Source organism: Chenopodium album, chromosome 22 (genome assembly GCF_948465745.1).
Source record: "Chenopodium album chromosome 22, dcCheAlbu1.1, whole genome shotgun sequence".
NCBI classification, from domain to species: Eukaryota; Viridiplantae; Streptophyta; class Magnoliopsida; order Caryophyllales; family Amaranthaceae; genus Chenopodium; species Chenopodium album.
In genome coordinates, this window is record NC_137855.1 from 26,637,519 (window position 1) to 26,647,500 (window position 9,982).

The window sequence follows — 9,982 nt, forward strand, 5'->3', positions numbered from 1 at the left end:
ATGAAGTGCTAATCAGATCTTAACAGGCTACCTTACCATGGTCTTTAGACAGTTAAGACTCTTGATTGTCTTCAGAGAACCGGAGAATTGAACAGACGTTGGTTGTTACTTGATAACCCTAGCTGCTGCATCAGTTTGCAAGACCATATTGCTGCAGCAAGTGAGCTTCATTATCTTCTCGACTTCAAATCTTTGTAGCAGAACATATAAATGATCTGGCTCACTCTTCCTTGTTACCATATAAGCGAGTGGCCTGTATTGGCACTCGGCCACAACTTCTGCTAGTGAATGCTCTGATCACGAAATATGACTTCCTGACAATACTAAAACTTCATAACCTGTAATCTTGATCCTCTTAACCATTCATGTGGGAAGGTACATATCCTCGGGTTTATCACATTTGAGTCATTACAGAACATAAGAAAAGGAAACTTATATGGATCCTTGTAAGAATTGAAAATGAGGAAGATATCAAGAAATTTGAGCGAATTTGGTTGAGAATTGAGCTCGAAAAACCGCAATAAGGAAGCCGAACGCAGCAGCACAAACGCCGCGGCACGACACTCCACGCCTTGACACGGTACCTTTGTCCGCGTCGCGGTGAACCTCTAATGAGCGTCATTTATGGCGCTCAAAAGAATAAGATTTAGGTTCTTTTTCTCTATTTTCTTTCATTATTTTCCTATATTTTTCTTAGTTTTATTTGGTTTTCCATTTTAATAACTCATTTTGAGTTTTGTTTAGTTTTTATGTGTGTTTTTCATTATTTTAGTCCTTAATTCGTAGTTTTAGTTTTATTTACTTTATATTCTATTTTACTTTATTTATTTTTATTTTATTTATTTTTATTTTATTATGTCCCGATCCTTTCCTCGTGTTTTTTTTGGTTGTAGGTGTTTTCGGGTCCTTGGTCGATCGAGTTCAACGTCCGAGAATTAAGTCAAGTTGCTGCCTTTGAGCCAACTCCTGCTGCTAGTCTAACCTACACCACCATTTCTTATCCTTCACCACTCCAAGCTCCCCTGCTCCAACAACACACAGCAGCAACTTCCCTTGGCAGCAACTTCCCCACAACACACACACTCATCACCACGCAAACACCAACCCCAACAACAACAACTACCACTCACCGATCTTCCCTGCTCCCAGCCAACACAAGCAGCAGCCACGCACTTAAATCACACCACCAACATCCCGCAACAACCACACCTTTGCACCACCAAATACCGCAGCCACCAGCCGCACCTTCCACCTCCAATCACCACCGAAACAACCAGCAAACCGCCACCACCTGCTGCCCCTGCTCCATCTCCACCACCGCACAAAAACAGCCACACAAAGCAGCCCCTGCTGCCCTTTATTTCCTCCACCAACAACCACGAAATTCAGCCTCTTACACTCCAATTCGCACCACAAATTCCACCCACAACCAGCCACCTTCGCACTTCCCTATTTCTCCACGCAAACATCAATCATTCCCCCAATTCAATTGGATTTCCCCGAGGACGCGGGTGTGAGAGGAGCGGACGCGGGCTCAATGTCACAAATCAGGCAGTAAGTAGCCGCGGTTAAAGCATAACTGATTTTCTGCTTGATCTTTATATTAATTTTGCATCTAACAGGTGAATATTATATGTTCGGTAGTTTTTCTAGATATTTATTGTCGTGTTAGTTGCTAATTAGCTTATCTCACACGACTCAAAGAAACCTTTCTCCTAGACCACTGTGCATCAGTTACAAAGAGCTTGATAGATGCTTATTTTGGGAACTTTTATTATTATCCAGCCAGAGCTCCCTCAAAAATTGGCATAAAGGCTAGATGCCAAATTAATTGGTATATGTTAATAGTAGTTTACATTCTTGTAGCCTGTAAGCATAGCTTTACTTCTTCCAGTGATCTTGTTTGGTGATTGGAATGAGGGAAATTATTCAAGGGGTAAGTAGGTTTCAAATGATGGAGTTTGCAGATGAATAGAGGTCACTTGTTGCTTGAAGCGTTGAGCATAGAGTTAGTAACCTCATTTAGGGGTAGTTTATGACTAAATGGGAGGGCTAAACTGCTAAATAACTGTTCCTTTATTTGTACGTAATTGGGTCCTACTACCTCCTTAATTAATTCTCCTCATTGCAAGCATATGATTGATTACTAATGTGTGTTCATGATTATAATGTGAAAAAACTTGTATCAAGCTTGTAGCTTGATTTTGCATCTTACTCTCATTAAGTCAGTCTCTAAGTTTTCAATGGAGCAATTGGACTTCCCTCGGGATTAACTGCCTCATTCTCAATTATAATTCAAGTGCTTTACTCCTATCTTCATATTTGGCCTCCTGTTTTTATGACCCTTTTATTTTATATGAAGTATTCTCTGGTGACTTGGGCTGTTCATGTTTGGCATTACATCAATGTCTATTGGTATGCCCTTCTTGGTTGACCTGCCCCAATGTTCATAATAGCTTCCCAAGTATGGAGATTGACATTTTTTGAGATAAACTATGAAAGTTAGGGCGGTGAATCCCACATTCTTTTTGGTTACAAAGGATCTGAATCATAGAGGGCTGCTTCTTGCCTGTAAATTTCTGTCATGAATAGCTGCGAGGTGTTTCATCTTTGCTTCTTGACATTCCTGTTGCAAACTATCCTATAATCTATGCCTAGGTTTCTAGGCTGCCAATGGGTGAATATGCAAGAAGAAATTGGCTTGACTCTTGCTTGCAGGGTAGCTGGTTATCAGTCCTGCTATTTTTTTGCATACCTTTCATCCCTTAGTAAAAGCAAATAGGTATCTATAAACTATAATCTATACACCCTGTTAAACATACAGCTTGTAGTAAATCTTTATTTCTAAATTACAGGGGAAAATTAAAGCTTATCCAGCATGGGCTAACCCCAACCGCGTTGAGTGATTTTTGAATGAGCAAGCTCTACCCCCAACAGGTTGCCCGAGAATTGTCAAAGCTAAAGCTTTAAGTAAGTTCATTTTGTTGAGGTGATGAAGAATTGAGGCTAGCTGACTATTAATGTTAGTAATGGTTGAATTTAGTTTGCAATTTTATAAAGTAAATTGAGTTTATTTTTTTCTTTATAAGTTGAATAACTTGAATTTCTTTACTGTTTATATTAGGAATGGGTATAAAATTACTTAAATTAAAAGCTATATGTTTGAATTTCATTTGCTTACAAATTAGAGAATGAATTTACAATTCAACTTCCTTGAAATTTGCCTATTAAATTGCATATGGCTTTTATGCGCTAAGTTTTGAATTGAATTGGCATGAAAAGCATTTTTTGCCTGGATTTTGATAAAATTGTTTTATGGCTATGTAAGTTTGGAATATTGTGCTTTAAATCTGATTCAATTGTGCTTGCACAATGAAAATTTGGAATCATCTCTTAAGAAATTAGATACACAACTGTAGTGGACTAGACATGAGGTAAAAAATCAACCCCCTGCTGATGGCTCTTCTCATTGTTCTAAATGTTTCACTAGAGACACCATTGCGAATGCAGCTGCCAAGCACTATTCATTAGGAAGGTAGTATGTTGTTATTCATAAATTGATAAGTATTATATGAGCTTTTGGAAATCATAGAATATATGTAATGGAAGAGAATAATTGCAGTAAAATTGAATTCTTCGCCAGGACTAAGGATACGATCAAATTTAGGTGAGATCCAATTTTTCGCTCTTTCAAATTTTCAAAACTTTTTTATATTTTTTTCTCTTGAATGAAACAAGAGTAGCAAATATTTTTTATTAAAGGCATGATATAATAATAAAAATAACATTAAACGGCAGCTACACTCTAGAAAAATTATCATATTTGGTCATTACATATCCCAGTTGTTATTTTGATTCTAAACTTTCAAATATAGTCATTGCTGGGCAATAAAACGTAGAAAATTATAGTTCTGGGTTTGTAATGGAAGAACAAATCAAGTTAGAAATATATCTTGAATGTCAAAGATTGTAGTCATTCAAGGTATGTTACATGAATTTGAAGCATTTGAATGTCAAATATCGTAGTCATTCAAGGTGAGAGTTTGCATCTTTTTCTTAGCCTCTAACTTCAGTAAAATTGTTTTTGTGATTGCTTAAGTGACTTTTGTTCTGCTTTTGTATTAGTAAATGTCCAGTTAATAGTGTGATTATAGGGTGCAATTCTTATTTACCATGATTTTATATAAAGAAGGTTGTGGTTTTTTGCTCTTATGTGCCAATGAGATACTGGGAAATCTGATGAAATTCGCTCTCAATTTGGGATACTCTAGCTCGAGATTTCTATCAATTTAAGTAGCATAAGCCATAAGGCAGTGATACATGAATTCGATAGTCATGCTCTCTAAGCAATGCCTATGTAGAGATGTGTGTACTATTTGAACTCTGAAGAAACAAAACAACTGTTTGCAATTTATGATTTTGTATGCGAAATTCCAAGATTATATGCAGATCATATTAATATATATTTTTTTTAAAATTGCCATCTTCTGCAAATTTAACAATAATAAAAAAGAGCTTGTTGCTGCTGACATGAATGCTCGTGTTTTGCTGTCCGTTGTGAGCTGCAGCTGCTGCATTGAAGGTTGTCTGCGGCTGCTTTCCTGGTGTTGTATTATTACCTGCTGTTGTGCAGCCTGCAGCTGCTGATGTGCAGCGGCCTGCATAATCTTTCTATTCTCAACTGGCACATCCTTAGCTTATAATAGCATCTTGTCTGATTTATACATTATGCATTCTACTTTTGCCATTTTACTGCTGATAATCTGCATTTATCAAAACGAGCTGACTGTTCTATGCCCCATTCTATATTATTTTGGCCCAGTCATATTTAACAGTAAAAAATCAGGTTAAGCTGTTTTGAATAAGCATCAGTCATATTCGGGTGGTATATCTACGTAGTTTCTAAGTAAAAAAGTTATATGTAAAGTTATCTACGTTGATCCGATATGCCCTATGTGTGGGGAGGTGCAGGAATCCACGAAACATATGCTGCTTAATGTGTAATGAGGTGAATATGGCTTGATATCTTTCTCCTCTGAGATTGAATGTGGAGGTTTTTCAAGGTGAAAATTTTGTGGAGTGGGCATGATGGTCGGCTGACTGGCTGGCATGGTTAATGAACAACACTTAGGAACCTCTGATAGCCTTAGCTGATCAATTTCTGTTTTAAGGAAATCTTATTTGTCTGTATAACTTTGTTATCATCTACAAAACTACTACTTTTCTGCTGTATTGGTTTAAATTTGGGAAGAAACTTGAATGTCATTATTAACAAGTGATAATTATAGATATATGAAGTTTAAATTACTAATCAATTGTAATCTTAATTTTTAATCATCTGTTCAGGTTCCTAAGGACATTGTTTAAAGTAGATGCAGCTGATTATATGTTATCTATATGTGGCAATGATGCTCTTCGAGAACTGTCATCTCCGGGAAAAAGTGGAAGCTTCTTTTAGTTAACCCATGATGACAAGTATATGATCAAGACGATGAAGAAGTCTGAAGTAAAGGTGAGCTTCTCTGCTTCATATTAGTTAAAATCTTCTCTGCGGCCACCATTTGGCCTGGTGCCTGGTGCATCTGCTATTTGTGCAGATAGGCTAATTAGGCCTGTTTTAACATATTTTGATCCTTATCCAGGTTCTACTTAGGATGCTTCGGGCTTATTATAACCATGTTCGCACTTTTGAAGACACATTAGTAACCAGGTTCTATGGTCTTCACTGTGTGAAATTGACAGGAGCGACACAGAAGAAAGTGAGACTGATTAAACCACTGACTCTAAATTTAGTAAATTTTTATGTACTATCTGCTATTTCTACTCATAGTTGGAAGGTCTTTGAAGGTCTTGAATGCAGTTGGAAAGCTCCGTCTGAGGGAGTTATAAAGATTAACTCTGATGCAGCTCCTTTTGACAACAAGTGTGTTGGTTTGGGAGGTGTAATGCGAGATTTTGTGGGTGGTGATGTTGCTGCTACCTGCTGTTCTGTGGTAGGGGGTTTTGCTGTTGATGTAGCTGAGGTTATGGCAATGAGACACGGGTTGATAATTGCAATGGAATCAGGCTGCTCAAAGGTTTGCTTGGAAACGGATAATCTCACTTTATATCACAAGGTAAAGAAGGGAGCTGCAGCCTCAACTGATTTTGGCATGATCATCAAAGATATTATACAGCTAGGCTATTCTTGTCAGTATATTTCCTATGCTTTTTTTAAAAGAAATGGAAATCAGGTAGCCCATATTTTAGCTAAAATTAGTAGAGCTTATGATAATCCTAGAGTTTGGTTGGAGGAATATCCCCCTGAGGTCCATGATGCTGTAATGACTGATGTTTACCAACTTTCTCCTTAATTATATTTGCTATTTTCCGTCAAAAAAAAAAAAAAAAAAAAAACTAAAATGACTGGAAAAAAATATCTTATGAACCAATAAAAATTTGAAAAAATAAAACCAAGCCAGATGTTTTGCACATTGCTAAATTTGTGACTAATATGGATTGTAGATGGCAATTTCAAGGAAATTTTATCCTTTTGTAACATCAACATCTGATTTCATTTCTTCGTAATTTTAAATGCCTTACTTTTTTTTAAAAAAATAGTATAAATTCATAAGCTATTATTATTTTTCCTTTTGTATCCTTTTGTAGCATCAAAATCTGATTTCAATTATTCGTAATTTTAAATGCTTTAATTTTTAGAAGAAAAAAATCAATTATAAATTCATAATGCATTTTATTCCTACTCTGTCTTTACGGAGTACATTTTCTTTACCTTTTTAGGATTACATGGATTTGAGTTTATTGAATTGATTAATTCAAGTCATTTAGTTGTTAGTGTAAGGAAAAATTGCTTGCTCATGATTGACGGAAAATAGCCTTGTTAAAACAAAATCTCAGGTTGTTCTTTCTAACAAACCACCTCAAATAAAAATCATCACTCGTTAGCCTCGTCCCCAAAAAACCGACCACAATATATTGCGCGCGGTGCCACAACTAGTTAAGAAAAATGTTCTTAGGTAATTATTTGTAGCTTTTATACATTGATAATTTGATTAAGAGTGACTGCTAGAAAATTTGGATTAGTTTTTGAAAATTTTGTTTGGATTAGTTTATGAATTTTTTTTTTTTTAAGTTAGTTGTTTTTTACACTTGTAATATTTTTTAATTAAGCTTGACTTTGTTTTCTCGTAAAAATGTATTTGGTTTATACTAAATTACTAATGAACATTGAACTTATGTCCAAAAAAAAACTACTAATGAATACAATTTTGTCGATGATGTATCTTTTACAGTTTGACATTATGTCTTTTGTAAGTTTGTATATTTTGGACCCCCATTTTTAAATTTTTGGATCTGCCACTGGTCGTAGAGGTTGTAGCGCTCCTCTGCTTTTTCTTTGTTGTCTAGATCTAGTTTTGGGTCCGCTATGGGTCCTCCTCCGTTAGGTGCGGTGGCTTGGGGTGGGTCAGTGTCTCCGGCAGGTAGAGCCACGTTAGGTTCTCCCGGGTTTGGTCTTCTTCTTCCTTTTTTCTTTTCTTTTGGGTTTTATAGGTTGGGGTCCGTTTTGGGGCCTAAGTCTGTCTCGGTCCTAGTTCTAGGGTTAGGGTCGGGGTCGGGGTGGGTGTGGGCGTGGGGTTCTTAGTCGGGGTTGGGGTCAGGGTGTTGGTGGGCGTGGGGTTCTGTTTTGGGGTTAGGGTCAGGGTGTTTGTGGGTGTGGGGTTCGGGGCCGGGTTTGGGTTTTTTGTGGGTGTGGGGTTCGGTTTTGGGGTCGGGTTTCGGGTGTATGTGGGCGTGGGGTTTGGGTTTTAGTCTTAGTACTAGTTTGGTTAATTAGTTTATTTCTTGTGGATTGTGTCTTTGTGGCGTTACAATTTACTGGTGTTGAAGGTAGTAGGTGCTTTTGCAACCTATCCTTCTTGAAGATGATGAATGAGGATGAAGTTACTGAGGGGGACAGAAATGAAGCACACCAAAGGTGCTCTGTCCCTGACATTTCGGTGGCACCAGTGGTCACCACCTTCAAAAACCTTATCCAGACGGAATATCCCCAATCAATGCAAATGATAGTGTTGGGCCGAGCTTTATCTTCCACAGAGGTGTCACGACATATAGTGACCCTCTATCTCATTCAAGGATCCCACTGGGATTCCTTGAAAAGCGAACTAGCAAGTCCGCCCAAGTTCGCTAGGCAATCCAATTCCAAGGACTACCAAAGATCATCATGTCCTCCGTCTTTTTCAGATCCAGTTGCTTATGTGAGGTCTAGTTTGCTCTCTCTACAGAAAGGAAGAAGGTTGTACCACCATGTTTCGAGTCAATCTATCACCTATGGAGTTTATGTTATTGCTTTTCTATTCTGTTTGTAAACCTAAAGTGGAAGGATTCCATAATCTAGCATTGCTAGCTAGAAGAAGGGACCTTCCCTAGTACTCCCTCCGTTTTTTTTTTTGTTTGACACACTTTCCAAATCCATCCGTTTTTTTATTGTTTGACACACTTCCATATTTAGTAACTTTACACTATATTTTATTATTTCTCTCTTTTACTTTAAACCCCACTCACTTTAATTTATCATTTTCTCTCTCATGCATCAAAGTTACGTCTCGAGGCTTGTGTCGGTCAAAGTGTGTACAAACAAAAAACGGAGGGAGTAATTAGCTAAACGGGGTTGATGGGAAAATTTTGTAATAATATACCTACTGAATAAAGGAAAAATTTACAACAATAATCCCACCTTTTGTTGGTCTTCTCATAACAGTCTCACCTTTTAAAAATCTGAAAATAATTCCACCTTATAGGTGTATCTTCTCAAAATAGACCTTAACATATTTGTAGGTAAATATCAGGTATATATTGATAAGTGTTATGCTCTAATTGGTCTAACATTTAGAACAAAAATAAAAAATCGAAAAATAAAATAATATGAACTTAATTAAGTAGTTATTAGAAATTAATTAATATAAAGAAAAACTTAATAAAAAAATTAACCCCAACTACCCATCCCACCACCACAATCCAGCCCATCACCCCCAAATCATCGGCACCGTTCGTTTAGAATGAATGGTTCATAGTAGGAACTTTTGATCTTATCCATCAGATTATAATGAATGGTTCAGATTAAAGGGTTTTATTTAATGACTCAAAATGACCCCATATAAAAAGCAAATAAAATCAGCCCCTTTCCCTTTCCTTTTCCTCTCTCCTCTTGAATTCATCCTGCTTCTTCCTTGTTCCATGTTTTTTGATGAGCGTATGATGAATAATTCAACCGTACTACACGGAAATGACATCACTTCAGGTTTGAATTTTTATTTTTACATCTAATCTAGATGGATGTGTTACTTTTGTTATGCAATATTAATTTTTACAAATGGAATTCTAGCGATTGTTCAATTCAAATAATTATAATTGATGAACTCATACAATGAAATTTGAGTAGTATTATAATACAAGTTATGATGGGAACTAATTTTACTAAAGAAATCTAAATGATTAGACATGCACAATTGTAAAGTGGTCCAACTTTTAATAACAGTATAATAATGTAGAGTTTTAGGAACAAGTTCTCATTTTTTTAATGTTTTATTTATGTCTTTTTATTTGATTTAATTCTTTAAGTTAAAAATATGTTACACATGCCTTCTTTCCAGATTTTAATATGGATTCTTACATGAATGGTGAAGAATATGGGAATAGACCTGTAGGAATTGAGCATTCCACACCTCATAAAGGAGAAAAACATATGAAAATTGTCAAGGAGTGGGTGCCATGGCCTATATGTGAAGATGAATTTAAACCAAAAATAGGCATGGAGTTTGAAAGTTTACAGGAAGGTGAGAAATTCTATAAAAACTATGCTCATCATGTTGGTTTTAGTGTCCGTAAGTCATCTAATAAAAAGGGAGAAAATGGTGAGAACAAATATAAGAAGTTCGTTTGCTATAAAGAAGGTTTCAAAGTACCATCAACGAACGGGAAGAAA

General features: G+C 36.3%; 1 long non-coding RNA gene across 2 annotated transcripts; it reads left to right on the plus strand.

The window, feature by feature from the left end:
- The first annotated feature begins 1,355 nt into the window (after window positions 1–1,355).
- LOC145605161 (uncharacterized) lies at window positions 1,356–6,573 on the plus strand. 2 transcript variants are annotated; one of them, XR_014105010.1, is made up of 5 exons: window positions 1,356–1,554; window positions 2,856–2,970; window positions 4,972–5,512; window positions 5,643–5,759; window positions 5,848–6,572. It is a non-coding gene; the product is annotated as an uncharacterized LOC145605161 (long non-coding RNA). The 2 variants fall into 2 exon arrangements; XR_014105009.1 differs by lacking the exons at window positions 1,356–1,554; window positions 2,856–2,970 and having other exon boundaries at window positions 4,782–5,512; window positions 5,848–6,573.
- The last annotated feature ends 3,409 nt before the right edge of the window (window positions 6,574–9,982 follow it).